General features: G+C 40.2%; 2 protein-coding genes across 2 annotated transcripts in view; one reads left to right on the top strand and one right to left on the bottom strand.

Moving 5' to 3' along the window:
- Positions 1-4,188, top strand: part of Ccdc93 (CCC complex scaffolding subunit CCDC93) — a 101,535-nt gene extending 97,347 nt beyond the window's left edge. The window contains exon 28 of the transcript XR_013344249.1: positions 4,118-4,188. The gene's annotated coding sequence lies outside the window, so the exon portion shown is untranslated. The remainder of the gene's footprint in view (positions 1-4,117) is intronic.
- The window catches only part of LOC113188677 (5-hydroxytryptamine receptor 5B), a 46,936-nt gene that overhangs the window by 6,775 nt on the left and 12,313 nt on the right, over positions 1-27,848 (bottom strand). The gene's annotated exons all lie outside the window — the stretch shown is intronic.

The raw sequence follows: 27,848 nt of genomic DNA, 5'->3' as shown, positions 1-27,848 counted from the left end.
TCTACGCCTCTGCCAGAGCAGTACTAACTCCAGAGATGGGAGTTCAAATCATTCCCACAGGAGTAAAAGGCCCTCTTCCCCAAGGAACAGTAGGCTTATTATTGGGACACAATTCTTCTACACTAAAAGGACTTATGATAAGTCCTGGGGCAATTGATCCCGATTATGAGGGTGAAATAAAAATCATAGCTAGTTCTCCAAGAGGTATATCAATAATTTCACCAGGAGATAAAATAGCACAGTTATTAATAATACCCAGCCTGCATGATAAATTTTCCAGTTGCACTGTAGAAAGAGGTTCCAGGGGATTAGGCTCCACAAGTGTAGATTGGGCTATGCTGTTTTTAAATTTCGATTCTCGCCCCATGCTAAAACTAAATATTCAAGGACATGAATTTAATGGGCTACTGGACACAGGTGCTGACCTTAGCATCATATCTCATCAAGAATGGCCAAAACATTGGCCATTACAACAAGCCACTCAAACGCTTCGAGGCCTAGGAGTGGCGACTAATCCCCATAGAAGTGCAATGGTATTAGATTGGAAGGATCCTGAAGGATGTGAAGGAACTATACAGCCCTATGTATTGGATCATCTTCCTATAAATTTATGGGGATGAGATGTCCTAGATCAATTAGGCTTGACATTAACAAATAACATCAGTCCTAACACGCCCACTACTAGGGCTAGACAAGGCTTTAGAAAGAAAAAAGATTAGGAAAACAAGATCAAGGTATGACAGCACCAATTCAAATAGATCAAGAAATAAATAGACATGGATTGGGTTTTCAGAAAGGGCCACTGAGACAATCAAAATTACTTGGAAATCAGAAAGACCAGTGTGGGTTCCTCAGTGGCCCCTGACTAAAGAAAAGATACAAGTAGCCCATGACCTGGTCAAACAACAATTAGTGGAGGGACATATACAATTTTCCATATCTTCCCATAATACTCCCATTTTTGTCATTAAAAAGAAATCTGGTAAATGGAGATTATTGCAAGATTTAAGAGCTATTAATAATGAGATGGTTATTATGGACCTGCTCAATCAGGGATTCCCCAATTGTCTGCTTTACCAAAAACCTGGTATGTTTTAGCTATAGATATTAAAGATTGTTTTTTTTCAATTCCAATTCATCCTGAGGATAGTCCACATTTTGCATTTACTATCCCTGAACTAAATCATGAAGGTCCTAATCAGAGATATGAATGGAAAGTACTCCGTCAAGGGATGGCTAATAGTCCAACTATGTGTCAAATTTACATTAACAAAGCAATCCAGCCACTTAGAAATCAAAATCCTGAACTACAAATATTTCACTATATGGATGATGTGTTATTGGCACATAAAGATAAAAACACATTGCTAGAATGTTATGCCACACTTACAAATTTATTAAAAAAGTATAATCTAAAGATAGCAATAGATAAAGTACAATTAAATCTTCCAATTAATTATTTAGGAGTTATATTATCCTCAACCATGGTCCATCCACCAAAAATTCAAATACGAGTAGATCAACTCAAATCACTTAACGACTTTCAAAAGTTATTGGGAGACATAAATTGGATAAGGCCTTATCTAGGCATACCAACAGGAGAGCTAGGACCTTTATTTGATATCCTAAAAGGTCCATCAGATCCAAATTCACCCCGCATGTTAACGCCTGAAGCAAGAAAGGCATTAAAAATCATTGAAACATATATGGAAAATATGCATTTGGATAGAATTGATATAAGTTTGCCTTTATTATTTATTGTACTACCAACAAAAAATATTCCTACAGGAGTATTTTGGCAAGAAGGTCCGTTATTGTGGATATATTTATCTTATTCTCCTAACACTATTCTTACTAGGTATCCTGAGGCTGTAGGACAATTAATAATACTCAAAGGAATAAAAGCAGCAAAGGGAGTGTTTGGAATTTCTCCCAATAAAATTATTACTTCATATACTATGGATCAAATTGATGAGTTAGCTAATGAGTTAAATACTTGGGCAATAATCATGTGTAAATCTAGTGTTTCATTTGATAATCACTTACCACCTAATCCTTTGTTGTCTTTTTGGTCTAAGCATCCTGTAGTTTTTCCAAAGATGACAAGAAAACCCCTATCATGAATGCTCCAAATATATTCACTGATGGGTCAAATAATGGTACAGCAGCAGTAGTTACCCCTGATAAAACTTTTACATTTTTAATACCCAAACAATCAGCTGAAAAGGTAGAGCTTAATGCAGTATTACAAGCTTTTGTGATGTTGAAAGATTCTGTATTTAATTTATTTTCTGATAGTCAGTATGTATTTAATGCTATAGTATCCCTTGAAGATGCTGGTAGGATTTCCCCTTATTCTACTGTTTTCTCTTTGTTTTCCACTATACAAAGTGTAATCTGGGACAGAAAAGATCTATTCTTTATAGGACATATCAGAGCACATACAGGATTGCCTGGAGCCCTAGTTTGGGCAATGAATTAGCAGATAAATCTACACATGACATACATATTTTCTCCACAATAGAAGAAGCTATAAATTTTCATAAAAGGTTCCATGTCAATGCTAATACTTTACAAAGGCATTTTAAAATAACTAAAGAACAAGCCAGACATATAATAAAACAATGTCAAAATTGTGTGACATTTTTACCACAAGTTAATCTTGGAGTCAATCCTAGAGGACTAATACCTAACCATATTTGGTAGATGGACATCACACATTTGCCACAATTTAAAAAATTAAAATATTTCCATGTTACAGTTGATACTTCTTCCGGATTTTTGATGGGCTCTCTTCATGCCAGAGAAAAAAACTAAAGATGTTATAGCTCATTGCTTACAAAATTTTGCCACTGTGGGCGTTCCAAAAAAGTCAAAAACAGATAATGGTCCTGGTTATGCTTCTACCTCTTTTAAACAATTTTGCTCATCATTTGGCATTACTCACATAACAGGAATTCCATACTAATCCACAGGGACAAGGCATAATTGAAAGAGCTATCAAACTATTAAAATGTACTTATTAAAACAAAAGGAGGGAATTGGAAAGGGGTATATATCCCCCAAAGATAAACTTAATATAACCCTTTTTACTCTAAACTTTTTAAATTTGGATTCATCAGGGCTTAGTGCTGTGGAAAGACATTTGTATCCAAAAAATGTACATAAGCCTAAGGTACTTTGGAAGGATATTCTAACAGGACAATGGAATGGTCCTGACCCAGTGATTGTCTGGAGTCAGGTCTCTGTTTGTGTGTTTCCACAGGGAGAACAGCAGCCGATTTGGATTCCAGAGAGATTAGCCAAAACAATTTCTACAGACCAAAAAGAATATGATTTTTTTAAAGAGAGAGTGAGAGAGGAGAGAGAGAGAGAGAGAATTTTTAATATTTATTTTTTAGTTCTCAGCGGACACAACATCTTTGTTGGTATGTGGTGCTGAGGATCGAACCCGGGCCGCACACATGCCAGGCGAGTGCGCTACTACTTGAGCCACATCCCCAGCCCCAAAAAGAAGATGATTTGACTCAAATACATAACAGCTGATATCCAGAAATCCAGCTTGGCTATTCTTACATCTGTGACAGTGATTAACCAGGATGCTTTTTTCAATATCTATTTTATTATTGCTTTTTCCCACATCATAAAGTTCTATTTTATTTTTGAGCTCATACAGACCTAGGTTAGTGTTTTTCTGATCAGTTTTATTTTTTGTCTGTGGAGTCTTTAAACATTGCAATGGAGATTTCACCTATGTAAAGCTACAAGGCCTTTACTATTGTCTTATGTGTTGTATGTTGCTGAGAGCCACAGCCGATCTGTATGGCTCCTGGGCATTTTGCCAACAGTATTGATTGACAGGCGAGGCATTAATATCCACCTCTGCCGCTACTTTTGCGTTCTCGTGCTATTTGGGACTTCTTGCGCTTTTTTGAGTTCTCACGGGGATTCCCCGGGAGTTCCCATTGGTTGGCGAAGTGCAGGAGGAGGGATTTCCCGGGGAGCATTTTCCGGCTGGGGGTTCCTGCAGGAGCCGCGTGGCTTTCGGGAGGATTCCCCAGGAGCGTGTGTGAGGTTTTTTCTTGCAGTAAAAAAATAAACTTTGTTCCTGCTTCAGTGGCTCGTGATTTGTGCCCAGCCAGACTGCGGCATTTGGCGGCCCGCACGGGGAACGTCTGAAGCTTCGGGGTAAGTGAAATTGCTTGCCCCTAAGGGAAGGCAAGAGAATGGGTGACCATTTTAAAAAACAATATGTTCTTGCTTTGATTTGTTTTGGTTTTGTTTCAAGCTGCCTATCCCTAGAATTTTCTCAGGGAGACTGGGAAAAAAAGTTGGCTCAAGGTTTGAAGTTGTTTGCCCCTGAGGAAGAGATAGAAATAGACCACAAATGCACATGTCCAGAAAATAGGAAAATTGATACAACGATTTTTTGTTCCGTTTTTTTTTTTTTCATTCTGTTTCGGTTTTGTTTTGTGTTATCTTATTGGATTGCGTTATCTTTATAACAGACTAGAAATTTGTAAAAAACAAACTGAAAGAGTGTTAAATAAATTATTAGAGGTTCAAACCATGGAGAAAGACATTTTAGATCAAGCAAAAGAGAAGGTCTCTCAAGCTAGTCAGACAGAGGAAGAAAATTTAAAGGAAGAAAGCTTAGAGGAGAAACAGCTATCGGGGGGGAAGCAACAACAGGAGGCTGCTACTAACACCGATCTATCACCAGAGGGTGTAATTCATCCAACAGCTCCACCTATGGAGATAGCTGAGTGGCCCTCAAGCCCTCAACCCCCGTAGTTGATAGATGGGATCCTGAGACAGGACCTCAAAGATTTGCATGCCCTGTACTTGAGCACGCAGGAGGGCAGCGAATTCACCATGCGTTAGAGTTCAAAACAGTGAAACAGTTAAAGGAGGCTGTAACAACCTATGGTCCTCAAGCACCCTTCACTGTAAGCATGGTCGAATCCATTACTAACTTGGACATGACGCCAGCAGATTGGGCTACCATGTGTAAATCTGTGCTAAATGGAGGACAATATTTGTTATGGAAGGTTGCCAATGAGGAATTTTGCAGGGAGACAGCTAGGCGAAATGCAGCAGCCGGTTACCCTCAAAGAAATCTAGACATGTTGTTAGGAAAAGGACCGTATGAGGGTCAACGGCAACAAATTGAATATGATTCTGGCATATACGCACAAATTGCTGTAGATGCGGTTAGGGCATGGAAAACTGTACAGGGGCATGGAGATTTACAAGGTCAATTATCTAAGGTAATACAAGGAACTAATGAACCTTACGCTGAATTTGTAGATAGGCTTAATCAAGCAGCTTCCAGAATTTTGGGGGATACAGAACAGGCAATGCCATTTATAAAACAACTGGCTTATGACCAAGCAAATCGTTGCTGCAGAGAGGTCATTAGACCATAGAGACATGAAGATTTAAACACATATATTATGTAGACATTAATGAACAAGGGCAAATCTTAGCAGCAGTACAACAGGCTTTAGATGCCAGGCCAAAAACATGCTACAATTGTGATCAAACAGGACATTTTAAAAGGAGTTGCCCCATAGGAGGAGGGTTTAACAAAGCTAGGTATCAAAGGAATAGAATACCGGGTATTTGCCCACGATGCCGTAGAGGGAGACATTGGGCTAATGAATGCCATTCTCAAACCACCATAGAGGGTACTCCGTTATCAAAAAACGGACAAGGACCAGGTGGTTACCCACGATATCGTGGAGAAAGGCATCAGGCTCCATTGCCAAAAAACGGACAGGGGGGCCCAATGCTCCGGGGCCCACAACCACAAATGTAAGGGGCACTGGAGGAACCCAGAAACACCATGGAGGAACCCAGCAACACCATCAGGGTAGTGCCCAGGACACATTATCCATCAGATCTCTCATCAGACGAACCAGAGGGAGCACAGGGTTGGACATCTGCGCCTCCACCAGAGCAGTACTAACTCCAGAGATGGGAGTTCAAATCATTCCCACAGGAGTAAAAGGCCCTCTTCCCCAAGGAACAGTAGGCTTATTGTTAGGACGCAGTTCTTCTACGCTAAAAGGACTTATGATAAGTCCCGGGGTAATTGATCCCGATTATTAAGGTGAAATAAAAATTATAGCTAGTTCTCCAAAGGGTATATCAGTAATTTCACCAGGAGATAGAATAGCACAGTTATTAATAATATCTAGCCTACATGATAAATTATCCAGTAGTACTATGGAAAGAGGTTCCAGGGGTTTAGGCTCCACAGGTGTACATTGGGCTATGCTGTCTTTGAATTTAGATTCTCGCCCCATGCTAAAACTAAATATTCAAGGACATGAATTTATGGGCTACTGGATACAGGTGCAGACCTTAGCATGATATCTCGTCAAGGATGGCCAAAACATTGGCCATTACAACAAGCCACTCAAACGCTTCCAGGCCTAGGAGTGGCAACTAATCCCCATAGAAGTGCAATGGTCTTAGATTGGAAGGATCCTGAAGGATGTGAAGGAACTATACAGCCATATGTATTGGATCATCTTCCTGTAAATTTATGGGGACGAGATGTCTTAGATCAATTAGGTTTGACATTAACAAATAATATCAATCAAAATGCATCCACTATTATGGCTAGACAAGGTTTTAGGAAAGGAAAAAGATTAGAAAAACAAGAACAAGATATAGCAGCACCAATACAAATAGATCAAAGAATAAATAGACATGGACTGGGTTTTCAGAAGGGGTCACTGAGGCAATAAAAATCACTTGGAAATCAGATAGCCTGGTATGGGTTTCTCAGTGGCCCCTGACTAAAGAAAAGATACAAGTAGCCCATGACCCGGTCAAACAACAATTAGCCGAGGGACATATACAACCTTCTGTATCTCCCTATAATACTCCCATTTTTGTCATTAAAAAGAAATCTGGTAAATGGAGATTATTACAAGATTTAAGAGCCATTAATAATGAGATGGTTATTATGGGACCTGCTCAATCAGGGATTCCCCAATTGTCTGCTTTACCAAAAACCTGGGATGTTTTAGCTATAGATATTAAAGATTGTTTCTTTTCAATTCCAATTCATCCTGAGGATAGTCCACATTTTGCATTTACTATCCCTGCACTGAATCATGAAGGTCCTGATCAGAGATATGAATGGAAAGTGCTCCCTCAAGGGATGGCTAACAGCCCAACTATGTGTCAAATTTATGTTAATAAAGCAATCCAGCCACTTAGAAATCAAAATCCTGAACTACAAATATTTCACTATATGGATGATGTATTGTTAGCACACAAAGATAAAAACACATTGCTGGAATGTTATGCCACACTTACAAATTTATTAAAAAATTATAATCTAGAGATAGCAATAGATAAAGTACAATTAAATTTTCCAATTAATTATTTAGGAGTTCTATTATCCTCAACCATGGTCCGTCCACCAAAAATTTAAATACGAGTAGATCAACTCAGATCACTTAACGACTTTCAAAAGTTATTAGGAGACATAAATTGGATAAGGCCTTATCTAGGCATACCAACAGGAGAGCTAGGACCTTTATTTGATATCCTAAAAGGTCCATCAGATCCAAATTCACCCCGCATATTAACTCCTGAAGCAAGAAAGGCATTAAAAATTATTGAAACATATATGGAAAATATGCATTTGGATAGAATTGATATAAGTTTGCCTTTATTATTTATTGTAATACCAACAAAAAATATTCCTACAGGAGTATTTTGGCAAGATGGTCTGTTATTGTGGATACATTTATCTTATTCTCCTAACACTATTCTTACTAGGTATCCTGAGGCTGTAGGACAATTAATACTCAAAGGAATAAAAGCAGCAAAGGGAGTGTTTGGAATTTCTCCCAATAAAATTATTACTCCATATACTATGGATCAAATTGATGAGTTAGCTAATGAGTTAAATACTTGGGCAATAACCATGTGTAAATCTAATGTTTCATTTGATAATCACTTACCATCTAATCCTTTGTTGTCTTTTTGGTCTAAGCATCCTGTAGTTTTTCCAAAGATGACAAGAAAAACCCCTATCATGAATGCTCCAAATATATTCACTGATGGGTCAAATAATGGTACAGCAGCAGTAGTTACCCCTGATAAAACTTTTACATTTTTAATACCCAAACAATCAGCTGAAAAGGTAGAGCTTAATGCAGTTTTACAAGTTTTCGTGATGTTTAAAGATTCTGTATTTAATTTATTTTCTGATAGTCAGTATATAGTTAATGCTATAGTATCCCTTGAAGATGCTGGTAGGATTTCCCCTTCCTCTACTGTTTTCTCTTTGTTTTCTGCTATACAAAGTGTAATCTGGGACAGAAAAGATTCATTCTTTATAGGACATATCAGAGCACATACAGGATTGCCTGGAGCCCTTAGTTTGGGCAATGATTTAGCAGATAAAACTATACATGACATACATATTTTCTCTACACTAGAAGAAGCTACACATTTTCATAAAAGGTTCCATATCAATGCTAATACTTTACAAAAGCGTTTTAAAATAACTAAGGAACAAGCTAGACAAATAATAAAACAATGTCAAAATTGTGTGACCTTTTTACCACAAGTTAATCTTGGAGTCAATCCTAGAGGACTGATACCTAACCACATTTGGCATATGGACGTCACACACTTGCCAGAATTTGGAAAATTAAAATATTTGCATGTTACAGTTGATACTTCTTGTGGATTTTTGATGGGCTCCCTTCATGCCAGAGAAAAAACTAAAGATGTTATAGCTCATTGCTTACAAAATTTTGCCACTGTGGGCGTTCCAAAAAAGTTAAAAACAGATAATGGTCCTGGTTATGCTTCTACCTCTTTTAAACAATTTTGCTCATCATTTGGCATTACTCATTAACAGGAATCCCATACAATCCTCAGGGACAAGGCATAGTTGAAAGAGCTCATCAAACTATTAAAATGTACTTATTAAAGCAAAAAGAGGGAATTGGAAAGGGGTATATATCCCCCAAAGATAAACCTAAAATAACCCCTTTTACTCTAAACTTTTTAAATTTGGATTCATCAGGGCTTAGTGCTGCGGAAAGGCATATGTGTCCAAAAAATGTACATAAGCCTAAGGTACTTTGGAAGGATATTCTAACAGGACAATGGAAAGGTCCTGACCCAGTGATTGTCTGGAATCGGGGATCTGTTTGTGTCTTTCCACAGGGAGAACAACAGCCCATTTGGATTCCAGAGAGATTAACTAAGGTCCTGACCCAGTGATTGTCTGGAGTCGGGGTTCTGTTTGTGTGTTTCTACAGGGAGAACAACAGCCGATTTGGATTCCAGAGAAACTAACCAAAGTGAATTCTATGGACCAAAACAAAAACGAAAACAAAAAAAGGTGATTTGACTCAAATCCATAACAGCTGATATCCAGAGCTCCAGTTTGGCTATTCTTACATCTACGACAGTGATTAACCAGGATGCTTTTTTCAATATTTATTTTATTATTGCCTTTTCCCACATCATAAAGTTCTATTTTATTTTTGAGCTCATACAGACCTAGGTTAATGTTTTTCTGATCAGTTTTATTTTTTGACTGTGGAGTTTTTAAACATTGCAATGGAGATTTCACCTAGGTAAAGCTACAAGGCCTTTACTATTGTCTTACGTGTTGTATGTTATGTGCGCCCACTTCTGTTTTGTGTTGTATGTCTGTATGTGTGTATGTCCATATATCTTATATGAGGGGCACTCATCAATAAATGGATCTGAATTTTTTTTTTATTCACGTGATTTTAATGGTTTAATTTAGATTGGGTAAACAGCTGTTGAAAATTTTAAAATGTGAACAAATAAGGAGGTTAACAGATCTGTTTGTTTGCTTTCACCTTTCCTTCTCATTATATTTAATAATTCTGTTCAGGATAATGTAAATTTTTCAAAAAATTGTTTTCTTAATGCCTGTTGGAATGTTACATAATTTTTTTCCTAGCATCATTTCCAGAATTCCTATCTTCATCCCAGTGCCGGTGAAGACAAAGATAAAACCAAACTACAGCTTCTTCGGTAGCTATCACAACAAACTGTATAAACTGATGCATCAGTGAATAATAACTCAACAAGTAATGCTCAATCAAGGAGTCGATTTACTTTGGGAGGAAATGGACATATTGACAGATTCCTCTACTTTGAACTGCTTGCAGAACTTGCCTGGACTATGTATCACTTGCATGCATTGTGAACTATCTGTTGGTGCAGCGAATTGTGGTAATGCTGGCATCTTTGCTGATGGTGTCACCGGTGGTACAATTTTTCAAAGGAGCCCTCAATTGGCTTGGTGTCATGGCATTTTTCATCCTCCTCCCTTCTACTAGTGATGGTCTAAAATTTGGGGGCCAACAGAGGTGAGGCAAAGAACCTCACCCACCCACTGGCACCAAGGCCAAATTTGGGGGCCAACAGAGGTGAGGGAAAGAACCTCACCCCCCCACTGGTGCAAAGGCCTATCCACAAGTATGGCTGTATGCTGGACCGGTAGTCAGTGACGGGTATGATCCGATTGCAGTGGTACCAACCTAAGACAGGAGGCTGACGCCTAGAGGTCAGTTCATCCGATGACGGGTAAGGACCATATGTTGAATTGGACTACCTAACAGGCACGGTCCCTATGCCACATTACTTGTTGTTTAATTAAACAGAAGGGGGGAGATGCTGAGAGCCACAGCCGATCTGTATGGCTCCTGGGCATTTTGCCAACAGTATTGATTGACAGGCGAGGCATTAATATCCGCCTCTGCCGCTACTTTTGCGTTCTCGTGCTATTTTGGACTTCTTGCCCTATTTTGAGTTCTCACGGGGATTCCCTGGGAGTTCCCATTGGTTGGCAAAGTGCAGGAGGAGGGATTTCCCGGGGGAGCATTTTCCGGCTGGGGGTTCCTTCAGGAGCCGCGTGGCTTTCGGGAGGATTCCCCAGGAGCGTGTGTGAGGTTTTTTTCTTGCAGTAAAAAAATAAACTTTGTTCCTGCTTCAGTGGCTCGTGATTTGTGCCCAGCCAGACTGCGGCAGTATGTTACGTGTGCACACTTCTGTTTTGTGTTGTATGTCTGTATGTGCGTATGTCCATATATCATATATGAGGAGCACTCATGAATAAGTGGATCCAATTTTTTATTATTATTATTCATGTGATTTTAATGGTTTAATTTAAATTGGGTAAACAGCTGTTGAGGATTGTTTTAATATATGAACAAATGGGAGGTTAACAGATCTGTTTGTTTACTTTCACCTTTCCTTTTCATTATATTTAATAATTCTGAATGTAAATTGTTCTGAAAATTGTTTTCTTAGTACCTGTTGAAATGTTACATATTTTTTTTTAGCATCATTGTCAGAATTCCTATTTTCATCCCAGTGCCAGTGAAGACAAAGATAAATCCAAACTACAACTTCTTCGATAATTATCACAACAAACTGTATAAACTGATGCATCAATGAATAATAACTCAACAAGTAATGCTCAATCAATGAGTCGATTTATTTTGGGAGGAAATGGACATATTGATAGATTTCTCCGCTTTGAACTGCTTACAGAATTTGCCTGGACTATGTATCACTTGTATGCATTGTGATCTATCTGTTGATGCAGCGAATTAGGGTAGTGCTGGCATATCTTTGCTGATGTGTCACCAGTGATGCAATTTTTCCTAGGAGCCGTCAATTGGCTTGGTGTCATGGCATTTCTGTATCCTCCTCCATTCTACTAGTGATGGTCTAATTTTGGGGGCCAACAGAGGTGAGACAGAGAACATTGAATCCAAAGTAAGAAGAGATAAAAATTAGAGGAGAAACCAATGATTAGAGATAGGATATCAATGGAGACAAATCAATGAAGCCAAACTCTGGTTCTTTGAAAAGATAACATCAGTTTGCTTCTAGACGAGAAAAAAGGAGGACACACATTACTCATATCAGAAATGAAAGCAGGGATATCACTACAGTCCACATGCGCATTAAAGGGACAACAAGAGAATACTGTGAACACAACTCCATGCCCACAACTTGATAATCTGGATGAAATATACCAATCCCTTAAAAGCCATGAGCTACCAAAAGTCATCCAATAAGAAATAAACAGTCTGGGGAGGGAACCAAGATGGCTGGATAGATGGCGAGATACCCTTGGTGCAACTCTGCCTCAGAGAAAAGTCAGGGTGGTAAAATATTTTGAGAATGAGAGGGAGAATTCTGGAAATTAGCATAGAAGTGATAGAAACCCTAAAACATTGCAGAGATTCCGAAAACAGCCTAGAGAAAAGAACAAAGCAGTTTGCAACCTCAGCTGGAGCTTCTCAGCATGGGGTAGGGTTCCAACACTGCTGGCAAAAGGTAAGCAGAAAAGTGCCAAACTGCAGGAGAGCTAGTTCCACAGTACTTAAGTTGGGGATCCAGTTGGGGATCTGATTAGTCTAAAACTGATTCCTCTACTCCAAAAAAGTACTTACTTTGGACTCCCCCCAACACTCGGAACTCAAACTCCAAAAGCAGCCACTACTAAATACCATCTTGGCTCATAGACTGGCAGCTGAACACCTGCCTCTGCCAGGAGCTTTGGGCCAGTGAGCCCTTCAAGCATCCTGCAGCTTCCCAACCAGAGACTACCATAGCCATAAACCTGAGTCCCACCAGGGTTTGCCCCGTGGGTATCAGGGAAGGTCTCCTCTTCAGTCCACAACCTAGGGACTGTAGCCACTATCGAAAAGCCCTACTTTACCCACTCCTGTCCACTGGGAGTTGGGAAAGTTCCCAGCCAAGCTCCGAAATTGCAGGAACATGGCAACCAGTAACCCCAACCCCGCTAACATCTGACTCACCTTAGAAGGATCTAGAGAAGGTCTCCTTCCTAGTCCACAACCGTGAAACTGCAGTTGTTGGTGCAAAAGGCCTCCGCATTACTCATGCTTATCCCTAGGGACCAACAGAAAGGCACATCTATGTTCACTGTAACTACTAACGCCACAAGCCTCATCCCCAAAAACTTTCCTCACATGACCTAAGGATAGTCTCACCCATTGTCTGAAGCTCCAGGACCAAAGGCACAAACCCTGGCATCACCAATACTCAGCTTGCAGGGTGTAGGGAAGGTTTCATTCATGTCCCACATCTCAAAATGTGGATACCAGTGTCACATGCCCAAACATGACCTGCACATGCCCAGCGTAACCTAGGGGACACCTCCAGAGCCCACGGACTAGACTACAAATGCTGGTGTCAACAGCCCTGTCATCACTCGTCCTCTGGGACCTGAAGAAGGTATCATCCAAGTTTCATTGCTCCATGGAAGCAGCTAACAGTACCAGAAGCCCCAGCACCAACTGGAATCACCCCATGGGACCTACAGAAGGTTCCTTTTGTGTCCCAAAACATTGATTCCATGGTTACAAGTGTCGTAGATCCCATCCCCACCTGTGCTCATCCAGCAGGACCTCTAGAACTGTGGCTTTTGGTGCCACCAGCTTGGGCATCTCCCACATTCACCCTGAGAGTCTGGGAAAGGTTTTTCTTACATTCTGTAGCTCAGGGGAAATGCCTGCTGGTGCCACAATCCTTGGGCATCACCTGTACTTGCTCTGAGGGACCTGGAGAGGTTCCTTTTCATGTCCTATACCACCAAGACCGTGGCAGCTGCCCCCACAAGCCCAGTGTCATCAGGGCTCAAAACTCTTTGAAAGTCTACATCCATTGCAAACCTGTACAATTTAACTACCTTCATCCGTTGCTGCTGTTTAGACTATTGAGGAACTCAGAGACACTGCTGACATCAAAGATGAAGAAGTCACACAAAAGCTATGTTTTTGAGCTCCCCTATAACCAGAGACAAAGCATCTATCCAACTGTCATATGTAAATTTTTTAGAAATCTTTTCTTACAAAAACTCCTGCATAAAATTGGGAGCAATAAACATTACATCAGATGTGCAGACATCCACGTAAAGACACAAGAAACGTAAAAGGAAACATGATACCTCCCAAGGAGGATGATAATTCTAATGAGGAAACTCAGAGTATGAATGAAAAGTTCACCAAAGAAATAGAAACCACTGAAGAGCCAGTCAGTTTGGAGAACTAGAATCTCCAGTCAATGAAATAAAAATACAATAGAGAGCTTACCCCTGTAAGGGTCCGGTGAAACGTTGGAGTAAGAGACCGCAAGAGACTGTCTTATGCAAAAGCAGAAGGGTGGGTTTATTTGGAGACCAGCATGCTAGGGCTCTCTCTATAGCAAAGAGAGATAGAGCCCTGAGAACAGTTTGAGCAGAGCTTATATACTTTCCTTGGAGAGGGCAGCTAGAGAAGTTACATTTTGTAGTTTGTCAGTTGGGGACAGCTCATTCTGGGAACAAGAGTAGCAGACAGTCCACAGTTAGGGACAGCACATTCTGAGAACAAGATTAGCAAACAGTTCTTAAAATTTCAACAGTGTTTTGTTAAGCATATAGAGAAACGGAGTGACAAGTACCTTTTTTATTAACCTTTCACCCCCAATGACTAGAACAAGCACAAGAAAAGAATTTCTAAACTTGATGTCTTTTGAATTAATCTGGCCTGATATGTCAAAAAGGGGGTTGAGGAGGGAAAACCTATTTCACAAAATAATAGCTTAAAACTTCTTAAGTCTTCCAAGAAATATGGATATCCAGAATTGAGAATCTCAAAGCACCTTACCTAGATTCAACCAAAACAGATTTCACCAAAGTATATTATAGTAAAAATGTCAAAAGTACAAGACAGAATTCTAAAAATGATAAAAGAAATCAACAAGTCATATATGAAGATCCATTATGCTTACATCAGATTTCTCAGCAGAGACCTTAACTTACATATAAATTAACAAAATAACCATAAAATATGTATGAAGAAAACTGTTAGACACCAATGAAAGAAATCAAAGAAGTAAATAAATGTTTGTGGGTAGGAAGCCTCAATATTGCCAAAGATGTCAGCTCTTCCCAACATGACCTATAGAGTCAGTGAAAGCCCAATCCCAAAAATGAAAGCCCAAAACCTCAGAAAGTTATTTTGTGAAGATTACCAAACTGATTCTAATTTTCCATGGAGAAGCAAAACACCCAGCATAATCAACACAATGTTGAAGAAGAACAACTCCAAGATACACCATAAAGCTGCTGTCATCAAAACAGTGTTGTACTGGTGAAAGCTTAGACAGACACAGGAGATGGGTGGATAAAATAGAGACCCCCAAAATAAACCTGCATAATCAACTGGTCATTGACAAGAGCATGAGTAATGCAATAGATAAAAGGAACCTTTTCAACAAATGATGTGGAAACAACTAGGCATCCATGGGGGGCGGAGTAGAATGAACCTAGACCTAAGCCTTATACACTTTACAAAAGTTAACTGAAAATGGATTGTATGCTAAATATCAACCATAAAACTAGAAAACTAGTAGATAACTGGAAAAGATTTAGATCACCTTGGATTTAGTGTTGACTTTTTAGATGTAGTACCAAAGGCATAATCCATCAAAGAACTGATAAACCAACTTCATTAAAAATTTCTTATCTGAACCACTCTAAGATTTCATCTCACTCCAGTCAGAATGGTAGCTATTATGCATACAAACAACAAAAAGTGTTGGCAAGGATGTGGGGAAAAAGGTACACTCATACATTGCCGATAGGACTGCAAAGTGATGCAGCCAATATGGAAAGCAGTATGGAGATTTCTTGGAAAATTGGAAATGGAACCACCATTTGACTCAGCTGTCCCTCTCCTCAGTCTATACCCAAAGGACTTAAAAACAGCACACTACAGGGACATAGCCACATCAATGTTTATAGCAGCACAATTCACAATAGTTAAACTGTGGAACCAACCTAGATGCCCTTCAATAGATGAATGGATTTAAAAAATGTGGCATTTATACACAATGGAATATTATTCAGCAATAAAGGAGAATAAAATCATGGCATTTGCAGGTAAATGGATGGAGTTAGAGAATATCATGCTAAGTGAAGTTAGCCAATCCCAAGAAACCAAATGCTGAATGTTTTCTTTGATATAAGGAGGCTGATTCATAATGGGATAGGGAGCAGGAGCATGGGAGGAATGGACGAACTCTAGATAGGGCAGAGGGGTGGGAGAGGGAGGGTGGGGGACATGGGGTAATTAATGATGGTGGAATGTGATGATCATTACTATCCAAAGTACATGTATGAAGACATGATTTGGTGTGAATACACTATGTATACAAGCAGGAAAAAGTCATGTATAAGGACTAAGAGAGCCTCAGGTAGCCTACAGGGTCAGGTCAGTGCTTGCCTGTTAGAGGTCATCGAGGGGAAGACAGAGAGGATGAGATTTCCAGGGAGAGAAAAGAGCCTAAGCAAAGCACAGAGCATGAAACAGCCTGGCCTGCTCAGGGGGTCACAGGAAGTTGATTTGGCTTATGAGAAGGATGTGAGCAGATGGAGGTCAGGAATAGACCAGGAGATGAGGCCGGACAGGCAGAAAAACTGGAGACCCCACCAGGAAAGACCCATGTGCAAAGCGAAGGTATGGAAACCTTGTGAAAAAGTAATCGGGAGATAATGGAGAATTAAAAAGAGAAACAACGATTTCTTCTTTTGTTTCCTTTCGCTTTTTCTCCCCACTATCTCCAACTGTGAAATGTTTCAAAAGAAAACCAAAAACCCATAGTGATTGATCCTGACTCTACTTTGTCATTTTCACAGGTTTATTTCCTCTGCTGGATATTTGCACACAAAATCCCCAAGTGCTTTTCCTTGCATTACATTTCCTCCAGTTTAATGAACCAGAGAGTTTATTTACTTTCACTACAGTGTTTTGTGTTTTGGTGGACAGTGAGCCATTCTCTCGTTGGGCAAAATTAATACTTTCAGTAATTGTGTGGCCACATGTATGATATGGGGAGATGCTAGATTGAAACAGGTTTTGATTAATATCATGATTTATTTTTTGAACCTCAAACATTTTTTTTAAATTGGAAAATGATAGCTCTTACTCTTAAGCTGAGGAATTTAGAACATAAATCATTTCCCACATTTTAGATATTGTGTTTGACACATACAAAAATTTAGCAACATGTTGTGTTGTGAAGCATGATAATATATTAAATTCCCAAGAATCTATAATTTCATGGACACATCATGAACAAGATGCATGTGTGTATTCCTGCTCTATCTCATCTCATTTCTCCACCCTCCACCAAAGGAGAGACTGGCACTATTAAGAATTTTGTGTCTATCTTTACTTCACCTTTTAAAAATAGCTGTATTAAAAGTGTATATACATCTAGGGGATGGGGTTGTGGCTCAGCGGTAGAGCACTTGCCTTGCATGTGTGAGGCACTGGGTTCGATACTCAGCACCACATAAAAACAAATACACAAAATAAAGGTATTGGGTCTATCCACAACTAAAAAAAAAAATTCTTATCTGCGAGAAAGACTGTCAAGTCAATTAAGAGACAAACCACACTCTGTGAGAAAATATTTGCAAAAGCCACATCAAATAAAGGACAATTACCCAAAATATACAGAGAACTCTTAAAACACAACAGTAAAAATGTGAACAATCTGTTTTAGAAATGAGCCAAAAAAAAAACTTTTACAGTCACCTCACCAAATAAAATAGAGATACCATATAATGTTAAGAAAAAGTGCTTCATTTCTTGTTATCTGGGAAATCATCAAAACAATGAGATACCACTGCATGCCTATTAGAATGGCCAAAATCTAGAACACTGACACCTAAATTTTGTGATGATGGGGAGCTTATTCACTGCTGATAAAAAATGCAAAATGGTTTTTTTTAACAAAGCCAAAAACACTCTTACCAAAAAGGCATCAATTGTGCTTCTTAGTATTTAGCCACAGGAGTTGAAAACGTATGTCCATACAAAAACCTACACAGGGATGTTTATGGCAGCTTTATTCATAATTGCTCAAACTTGAAAGCAACCAAGATGAAATTCAGCAAGGGAGGGAAAGGATAAACTGCTTCATATCCAAACAATGGACTATTATGCAACACTAAAAAGCTATCAAGCCATGAAAAGACATGGAGAAAGCTCAGCTGCATGTTACTAAGTGAAAGGAGCCAATCTAAAAGACTACATACCAGATGATTCAGAGTATTTGACATTCTGTACAGTAAGAAATCATTGAATGCCAGACGTTGGCACAAAATAGCAGAAAAAGAACTGAAGAGTTTTGGGACAGTAAAACTATTCTGTATTATACTACAATGGTTAGTACTTGCCATTATAAATTCATCCAGTGTGGCCCAATAAGCCCTAATGTAAACTATGGACTTTGCTAATGATTGTCAATGTAGGTTGATTTTAATAAATGTGCCACTATGGTACAAGAATGTTGATAGGGAGGTTTTATGTTGGGGAGGGGGACAGGGAATATACAGTGACACTATACTTTTTACCCAATTATGCTATGAAACTAACACTTCTCTCATTTATTTAACCAATAAAACATACTACTGAATGGTTAAAGCAACATGAGGCTGTTCCACTCCTGCTTGACACTTCTCTAGCCTCATTCAAGAAGCATTAATTCCATAATCCATCAAAAAACATTAAGTGAAAAAATTACAGAAAATGTAGGTTAAGATAAGATTGAAAGATTCTTCAGGGAGACAGAAAAATGGTCCAAACCCACAAGACCAAATAATAAGGTCAGGAGTCTTGGTGTCAGATGCAGGCGTAAGTCCCTGCAAGCTCCCCTCCCCTCTCCAAGTCCATTTCCCCTTTTGTAAGTTGGGGTAATGTTATGGTTTGGATGTGAGATGTCCCCCAAAAGCTCATGTGTGAGATAATGCAAGAAGGTTCAGAGAAGAAATGATTGGGCTGTGAGAGCCTCAACCCAATCAGTGAATCAATCCCTTGATGGGATTAATTTGAGCGGTAACTGAAGGAGATAGGGCATTGGGGGGCATGTTTTGGGGGTATACATTTGTATCTGGTGAGTGGAGTCTTTCTCTGCTTTCTGATCATCATGTGAGCTGCTTCCTTCTGCACACTCTTCCTCTATGGTATTTAGCCTCACCTTGAGCCCTGAGGAATGGAGCCTGCTGTCTATGGATGGAGACCACCAAAACTGTGAGCCCCCAAATAAACAGTTCCTCCTCTACAGTGTTCTGATGAGGTGTTTCAGTCATAGTGGAGAAAAAGCTGACTAAAACAGGTAATGAAAGTCCCCTCCCCACCAAGGATGTCACAGAGATGAATTACAAATGCATTTCCATTCCCACCATGGCCCCTGCCACCTGAGTCCATGTGTTCTATACTTAAGGCTAGAACTAGAGGCTGAGACCAGGATCACTGGCCCCTCACAAAGTCTGCAGCTATACAGACACGTGGTAAACATGAATACTGCAAAAACGTGTAGAACGGCAAATAGATTAAAAGAAACATAAATGCCTTTGTGACAATAATTAGCTACCATCCACACCTCTCACCCCCATTCCCTGGTTAACTCCTATTTACCTGCCTGACCTCAATTTAAAGCCTGCCAACCCTCTCAGAGGAGCCTCCCTGATCCTCTGAACTCATGTGCGGCTCCCTATTTATGTAACACAGTTTTCCTCTTAGTGGTCATTTGTGTGATGGAGTATGTGATGTCTAGCTCCTCCTGAGCCAAGCTGAGCAAAAGCAAAGAACTGCTTTCTTAGCACAATAGCTACCTGGCAACAGCACTTGCTGCCTGGTAGGTGCCCAGGAAATATCTGCTTAATTTTAATGGTTTATCCCTGCAACAGAGTGGTCTGCATCTTCATCTCTCTTCCTTCTCAGAATGCTGCCCATCACGACCACAGATGCCGCTCAATGTACAGAGGTAGGAGTCTCCCAGGCAATGATGGTGTCCAGCTCTTCTTCAAGACACAACTGGAAGTACCTATCAGGATGGTCGCAGGACCATGGGGTACTTGGCATTGTTCAGAGCACTTTGACTCTTCTTCTCTCACCTGGATCAAGATGGTGATTCTAACTAAGTTTCCACATGGCCTGACTAATGCAAGGTCAGGCCTGCTCTTGGTACTACCTTCAGATGCTGTGTCTGCCCCCTCTTCCCTATACTCCCACGTTTACTTATTTGGAAAATAACTAAATCGGTCTAGAATTAATTGTGAAAATTTGAGCAAAAGTAGAGTTTTCCTATACGGATGCACACCCAGCATCGTCTCGCCTGCCATTTGGGAAGAGAATGAAAAGGTGAGTTTTCCAGCATCCCCTGTGGGCAAACATGCTCTTTAAGGGGGCAGTGGAGGACTGCCAACCTGCCAGAGTGCCCTCTTTAATAAACGTCCAGAGTTCCCCAGTGCACAGGCAGGGGCTGCGGGTTACCCTCCTCTTTAGAGGAAAAAGTCTGACCTGCCCCACATCTCAGAAGACCATCAGGTCATCCGAAGAAGTCTGAGTGAGAAAACAGGTATCCTGCACTTAGGTATCCTGAAATCATTCCATGAATACTTCTCCATCTCTTATCAGGTGGCAGAGGTCCTCACAGAGCATGAGAAGAAGTGGAAAATGGTTTTCTTCCCACTGAGCTCAGTAGTGGGCACTTTTCCTTCCATTTCTTAGCTGATCTAAATGACCTCCCAGACACTTGAGTTCCTGCTCTATGTAATGCAAATTCTAAATCCTTAATGAAGTAACGAGTTGGGGCTGGTAACTCTGTGGTAGAGCACTTGCCTGGCACACATGAGGTCCTAGGACTCATCTGCAGCTCAGCAACAACAATAGTAAAAAGGAAAAAAAAATGGATGAAGTTAAGTTAAGTTGAAAAAAATTCCATAGAAAGAGAGGGGAAAAAAGGCAAGCCTGCTGTTTAAATATGTGCACTTGAAACCCCTGGCTCCATCCCGGGAGTGCTGATCAGAGCCCACCTTGGCTCCATCAGGATGTCCGTTTGCCAGAATCCCTGTGATCACAGCTTGTCAGCCTGAGCCTGGTACACGATCTAATTTCAGGCTGATTTCATAATTTTCCCAAAGTATTCATGTGTAGAGTAATGCTGGAAGGCTATGGGATCTTTCCAGAAACAGCCTCAAAGAAAATAAGCCACGTGTGGGTAATCCTGGTTCAATAGGAGACTGACCAGTTTGGCTTGTTCTGTTCAAAATGGAACAGAAACTGAAAGATGAGAAGAAGACTATCTCCGAGAAGCTCCTACCAAAAGACATGGTGCTAAACACTTGCAATGAATGGCACTGATTCATCTACACATCAAGTCCTTGAGGCATTACAAGTTAAGAAGCCCTAATCCAAAAATATGAAATAAAAAATTTCTCCAAAATCCCAAACTCTTTGAGCATCAACATAAAGCCACAGGCTGGGGATGTGGCTCAAGCGGTAGCGCGGTTGCCTGGCATGCGCGCGGCCCGGGTTCGATCCTCAGCACCACAAACATAAAGCCACAAGTGGACGATTCCACACCTGACCTCATGTAATGGGTCACAATCAAAATACAGACACATTAATAAATTGTAAAATATATATGATAAATATATATTATATATTGTTATTATATAATAAATATATGCTATATAATATATTGTATATTCATTAATAATATGTATATGTATAAATAATATATAATATAAATATATATGGAGAGAGACAAATACACACACACACTCCCCAAAATACTAAACACTTCTAGTCCAAGCATTTCAGAAAAGGGATACTCAACCTGTGTTGTTATTATTCCCATTTCATAGTTGAGAAAGTATTCTCAGAGATTAAATACCTTTGTCCAGGGTCACATTCCTGCTTATTGGTAGAGCTGGAAGTCCAACTTGGGTATTTTGAACCAAAGTCCACACTCTTACTCTTACATATTATTTTTCATCCTTAAGTAAAAGTAATTGATCTCAGTACCTTCTCATGGAATTATTTTCAGATCCTATTTAAAGCTTGGGATGCTTTCAGAGTGGCTATCTATGGCTCCCTAGGCAATATCTAGGGCCTCTGGCAACCTGTGCTGGGATCATTCCTAAGTCTCCTTCTTTCCTGCGATTTCAGTCTGTGCCCTTGATGCCCCTGCACACCTGTCTGATGACCACTCACGCTCAAGAGACCTCCTACCCAGGGTTTAGAATCTGCTAATCCAGAAGGCAAGAATATGACTGTGGGATGCACACCATCAGCAGTACCTGGCACTTTTCAGTCCTGCTGTACAAGGAGGAACACAGGTTAGTGAGATGGAAAAGCAAGGCCACACAAACAGGGACGGTGGAGCCAAGACACCTACCCAGTCTTTCTGGTCCCTGGCCTATAGGGTTTCTTTCTGCTGCACTGAGAAACAACCTAAAATATGAGTTTAGCTAAATGTCTCTATATGGTCTGAGATTTTTCCATCCAAAATTAATCAAAGACCAAGACTGCCAGATGACAAATGCACAAACACTTATTGATTACCTAGTGTGTGTTTAGGGGCCATGTACTGAAATTTCACATCAAGTCTCCACTTGAAATATCTTATCCCACCATTCCAATAAGTACTCTGCTGTCACAGCATGGATTCTGAGTTGTTCAGAACATGTGTCACAATCAATACTCCAAGGAAGCAGGGACCTTGAGTCCCATCCACTGGAGACTCCCCAGTACTTGGCATAAGACATATAGTTTCAATAAATACTTATTGAGAGAACGAATGTTTGGAAGGGGCAAGACACTTGCATTCCTGCAGGTTTTGCTAGCACAGACCCTGACAGCCTTTGTACTAGACTACCATTTCAAGGATGTTTGTACAGCAAACAGCATTGGAAAATAAAAACGGTATCTTCTTGTGGAAAAGAGGTAGGTTTGTTAGCAACCCACTACAAAAATATGTGAGTTTCTTTTATAATAATATAAAATACATTTAATATAATGGTATGGTTCGAATATATGTCCTCTTCAAAACTCATGTTGAAAATTAATTGGCTATTAACGGTCTTAGGAGGTGTGGCTTTTAGAAGGTGGTTTAGGCCATGAATACTCCATCATCATGGGTGGGCTTAATGCCTGAATGAAAGGGCTCCGTGCCCTCTGCCTTGGCCCTCCTATCTTTTGATGCATGATGATGGAGAGATGAGGCCCTCAAAAGATGCTGGAATTTCCCAGCTCCAGAGCTGTGGGCCAGTAAGTTTCTGTTCATTGTAAATTAGCGAGTCTCAGGTATAAACATAAAGCTCACATTGTGTAATAATATCCTTCAACTCCACCCCAAGATTCTAGTGTCTTCTGCCAGCAGCCAGTTAGTTATGGAGTCTGACTTGTTAGTGTGCAAATCAGGTAAAATCACAGGCCCTTCACAGTTCTGCACATTTGTCTAGTGCCTGGCTAGATGTTCCATACACGATCATACTCAGTTACGACAGCAACTGTGTAAGGAACAAATGGGGAAACCCAAGGCTCAGAGCAAGTTAGGGACTAACTATGATTCCAATTTGAGTCCTTATTTCTACAGCTAGAACCAGGAAAAGCTTATCTATAGCAGAGGCTTATTTCAGTGTTTCTGTGAAATGGTATTATAGAGTAGGACCTCAATGAATGTCAGCTTCCTGTCCCCATTCCTTGCTTCTCTAGGAAAAACTCCAGCTAGCACAGAAAGAACCTACAACATTTGCAATGCCCTAATGCAAATATATGATGAACATCTTAATAAGGAGAAGTAGAAAAGCAAAGCACTAAGGGGGAGAATGGTCCCTCACCACTTATGGAACCTACCAGTATGCACCATGACCACACAGGTCAGACAAGGCAGGCACCAGGCAACCACAGTAATCCTTTAATGCCTTACAACATCTGTGGGATACACTGACAACTACACAATTATGGTTGAAGGCAACCTGAATTATAACGGGAATGCCCATTTCTAACCAGAGCCCTTAGGTCAGGTCTCAAAACAACTGTGGCTTCCTTTTCTCTGAGATAATCAAGTTCTAAATCCAAGGTACTTTAAGGAGATAACTAAAATATCACCTAACGTAAACAGAAGCTGTCTGGCTTGTCTGACAACCTAGAACAGGGAATTTTCTCAGCTGCTTTTCTTGTGCGAAAGAAATCAAGCAAATAATTTAAGGAAACTTTCTTCTAAAAAAAAAAAAGCAGAGGACTGCTAGGGTTGATGAAAATAAACTGCTCATTCAGTGTAATAAAATATACAACAGAATAGTTGATGTCGATCATATCTATGTCACATAGGTATGATCGTAACTGAAGGCATAATTGTTATAATGTTTAGATTTGGAAAACGTGGATTTTTTTATTAGGAGTTTAATCACTCTGGCAAGGCAAAGAATCCACTGGAGTTAAGGCTGAGAAGGGGAAAATGAAAGCAAGAGTGTCAAGTAGGTTAGACCACATTTGTGTTTTCATCTCTAACTCCATCTAATCCAAAATCATCCCTCTTCACATGTCGGTGACAATGGCAGGTCCTTTGTGGAGGCCTGAGCTCTTACCTTTAGGTCTCTGGACTCCTTGACTCCTGATTCTCAGTGCCCCAGGGGAAGGGTGCAATAGAGAAAGAGGAGGTTTTGTCTTTTAGATCTTGCATTGTCCAGTCTCAGTGTTCTGATATGCCACCTTAGGGGGGCCCTGTCTCCAGGAATGAAGATCACCCTCTCAAAGAGTCCTACTTACTCCTGCACTGTGGGTTCCAACCCTTGAGGTGAGCCAGCAGGAAGAAGGCTGAGAGAGCATCACCCTGCAGGGAAGGGTTTCAGGAAACAAATACAAATTGGGCAAGCTAGCAGTTACATACATTACTGGGCAGCAAGTTCAAAACTTACTTTACTATTCAAGAAATTCTGTAATCTATCAAAAACACTTTAGAGCCATGGAATTTGAGTTTACATCCTTCTGGGAGGCCCAACCTTCTCTAAGAACTACACGGATTTAACAACTAGCTAATTGCAAGGTCAAAGTGGATCATACCTGTTGACACTCTCTTTGTTTCTCTCCTACCTGCTTTTCACTTCCCCCGACCATCCAGAAAGAGAGAAAAGAGAAATGGAAATAGTGGTAAAGAGTCAGGACGAACACAGTGGTGTAGGGAGAGCAAAGGAGACTTTTGTAGGGAAGGGAGAGTCAGAGATATCTCTGAAGAGGTAGAGGAAAAGACTCCTTTGGTAAGCCCAACTTTTTTTGTTTTTGTTTTTTGGTTGGTTGGTTGGTTGGTTGGTTGGTTGGTTTTAATTCTCAAGTAGGTGCCAATCTTACAAGTATCTAAACTTAAGCCAGTGTTTTGTTGCCACTAATGCAATTTGATCTGTAAAATTTAATTTTCTAGTTAATATAGCCCTGCAAGTCTACCATGGGAATGTGTTTGAGCCCACAGTATTTTTAGCGGATATCAGAACAAAGAGTGATGACTACCTACTGTTCTCTTCCCATAGGTGAGCTCAGGCCAAACACCACTGCTTGCATGTGTGGTTCTATCTATAAGTCCACTGGCTGCTTAGTCTTTGGGATGGGACGTAAGCATTAGACAGGCAATAAAAACATCACAGGTTCAGATAAGGATACTCCAATAAAATAAAATTACATGCCAATAGCCCTGAAGAACATTGGTGTAAACAATCCTCAACAAAACACTAGCAGATCAAATTCAACAGCACATTAAAAGGATCATTTACCATGATGAAACAGAATTTATCTCTGGAATGCAAGGAATGGTTCATTAAGAACAAATCAATAAATGTGATATATGATATTTTTGTCAGATTAACAGAATGAAGGACAAAACCATGATCATTCCCATAGACAAAGAAAAAGCACTTGACAAAATGCAACACTGCTGCATGATAAAAACTCAAAGGAGACAGAACAAGATGATGGCTGAGGAAAATGGTCTGGTGATCTCTCCCCACAGACACACCAAGTGGAACAGCTAGTCACGCACCAAACCACCTTCACAAGAGTTTTAAGGAAATCAGGCAAGAGACACTAGTATCAGCATTTTGTATAACAAAATGATAGAGGCATTGAAGAAGGCAGGCAGGAAGGAGTTGCCTGGATCAACCCACCCCCAACTCCAAGCAACCCAGCAAGGAGACATGCCTCTGCTTAGAGGAGGAGGAGGGAATTAAATACTGGCCTTAGACTTGAAACCCAGTACCAGGTGCACTAAGGTGAAACCCAGTGCTAGGCAGACTCCTGTGATCCCTACCACCAGGCCAATACACTCCAACTGAGCCACTGGAACTTCATTAGGCCAGGTAGGAATCCATCTACTAAGGAGAAAGGCATGAAAACTGCACAGGCCTTTTGTCTCAGAGCCCAGTGCCAGGCCCGCTGAGGTGAGACCCAGCACCTGGTAGAAATTGAAGGTCCCATATTGCAGGCTAGAGCTCACAGAGCCTTTAGACCAGCTCCACCATAAAAGAGAGAGAGACTTGTGCAGCAGTAGGACATACCTGAGTTTCAGGGTGCATGAGTTACAGCTTTGGAGTGGGCCTAGGATATACCTCCCCTCCTCCAGGATTGTTTGGGCCCATGTGGCTTGAGACTCACTAGGTCTAACCCAGCCTCGTGCCAGCCCTGGTGGCCAAGGGTCTGTCTCCACTGCTCATCCACCAACCTCAAGCAGCACAGCTATCATCGGGCCAGTGCACAGAGGACACTAGCACCCTGGGGCCCTGGAACCAGGGAACTGTGCTCCAGTAAGATGGGCTCATGTTGTGGCCTGTATCACCACTGCCTCCAGTGGGGGCCTTGATGCACCCTAAAACATTCTTGGGCTGAAAAATACACTCCCTGAAATTAAAAATGCTATGGAAAGCAGCTAAAGCAAGATAGATCAAACAGAAGGATCAGTGAGCTCAAAAAGGCTATTTGAAAATACACAACTGGAAGAGAAAAAAGAATGAAAAGTTTATGAGAACTTTGGGATAGTATTAAGGGAGCAAATATTGAGAATATTGAGGTCCAAGAAAGATTTAAGAATGCCAAAGTGGTGGAAACTTTACTCAAAATAAAACAAAGCAAAAACTTCACAAACCTAAATAAGAAAACAAATATCCAGACACAGAAAGATGAAAGGTCACTGGTCAAATGCAGCTCAAGCAAGGCTACCTCAAGACATCTTATAATCAAGCTTTCCAGGTGAAAGATAGTCTCGAGACTTCATGAGAAGAGAAACAACAGATAGCCATACTAATATGAAATAAAATAGACTTTAAATCAAAAGCAGCAAAAATGAGAATGTCATCATATAATGATAAAGGGCTAGGCACAGAAAGACAAGGACTGCACGATCTCATATGTAGAATCTAAACGAGTTGATCTTATAGAAGTTAGGAGTGGAATGATGGTTCCAGAGGTGGGGAGGCATTGGGGAGAGGTGGGGAAAGGTTGTCAATGGGTACTAAGTTACAGTTGATAATAGCAAGAAGCTCTGATGTGGCATTGCGCAGCATGGTGACTACAGGCAACAATGACATACTGTACATTTCAAAAATAAAAGAAAGGCTTTTCAAAGTTTTCACCATAATGAAAAAATAAATTTTAAGATGGTAAATACGTTTAACGTGATTTAAACATTACACAACATACACAAGTATAGAACATTACAAGTTACCCCTGTTAGGATGTTTTTTTATATTTATTTTTTAGTTGTAGTTGGACACAATATGTTTATTTTATTTATTTTTATGTGGTGCTGAGGATCAAACCCAGGGCCTCACATTTGCTAGGCAAGCGCTCTACCGCTGAGCCACAACCCCAGCCCAATATCTACAACTTTTATATTTCAGTTAAATATTTTTTTAAGTTAAAAAACAAGCAAAAAAACCAAACAAACTCTCAACAAATTAGGTA

Source organism: Urocitellus parryii, chromosome 1 (assembly GCF_045843805.1).
Source record: "Urocitellus parryii isolate mUroPar1 chromosome 1, mUroPar1.hap1, whole genome shotgun sequence".
NCBI lineage: Eukaryota > Metazoa > Chordata > Mammalia > Rodentia > Sciuridae > Urocitellus > Urocitellus parryii.
This window is presented reverse-complemented; position numbering and strand designations above follow the sequence as displayed.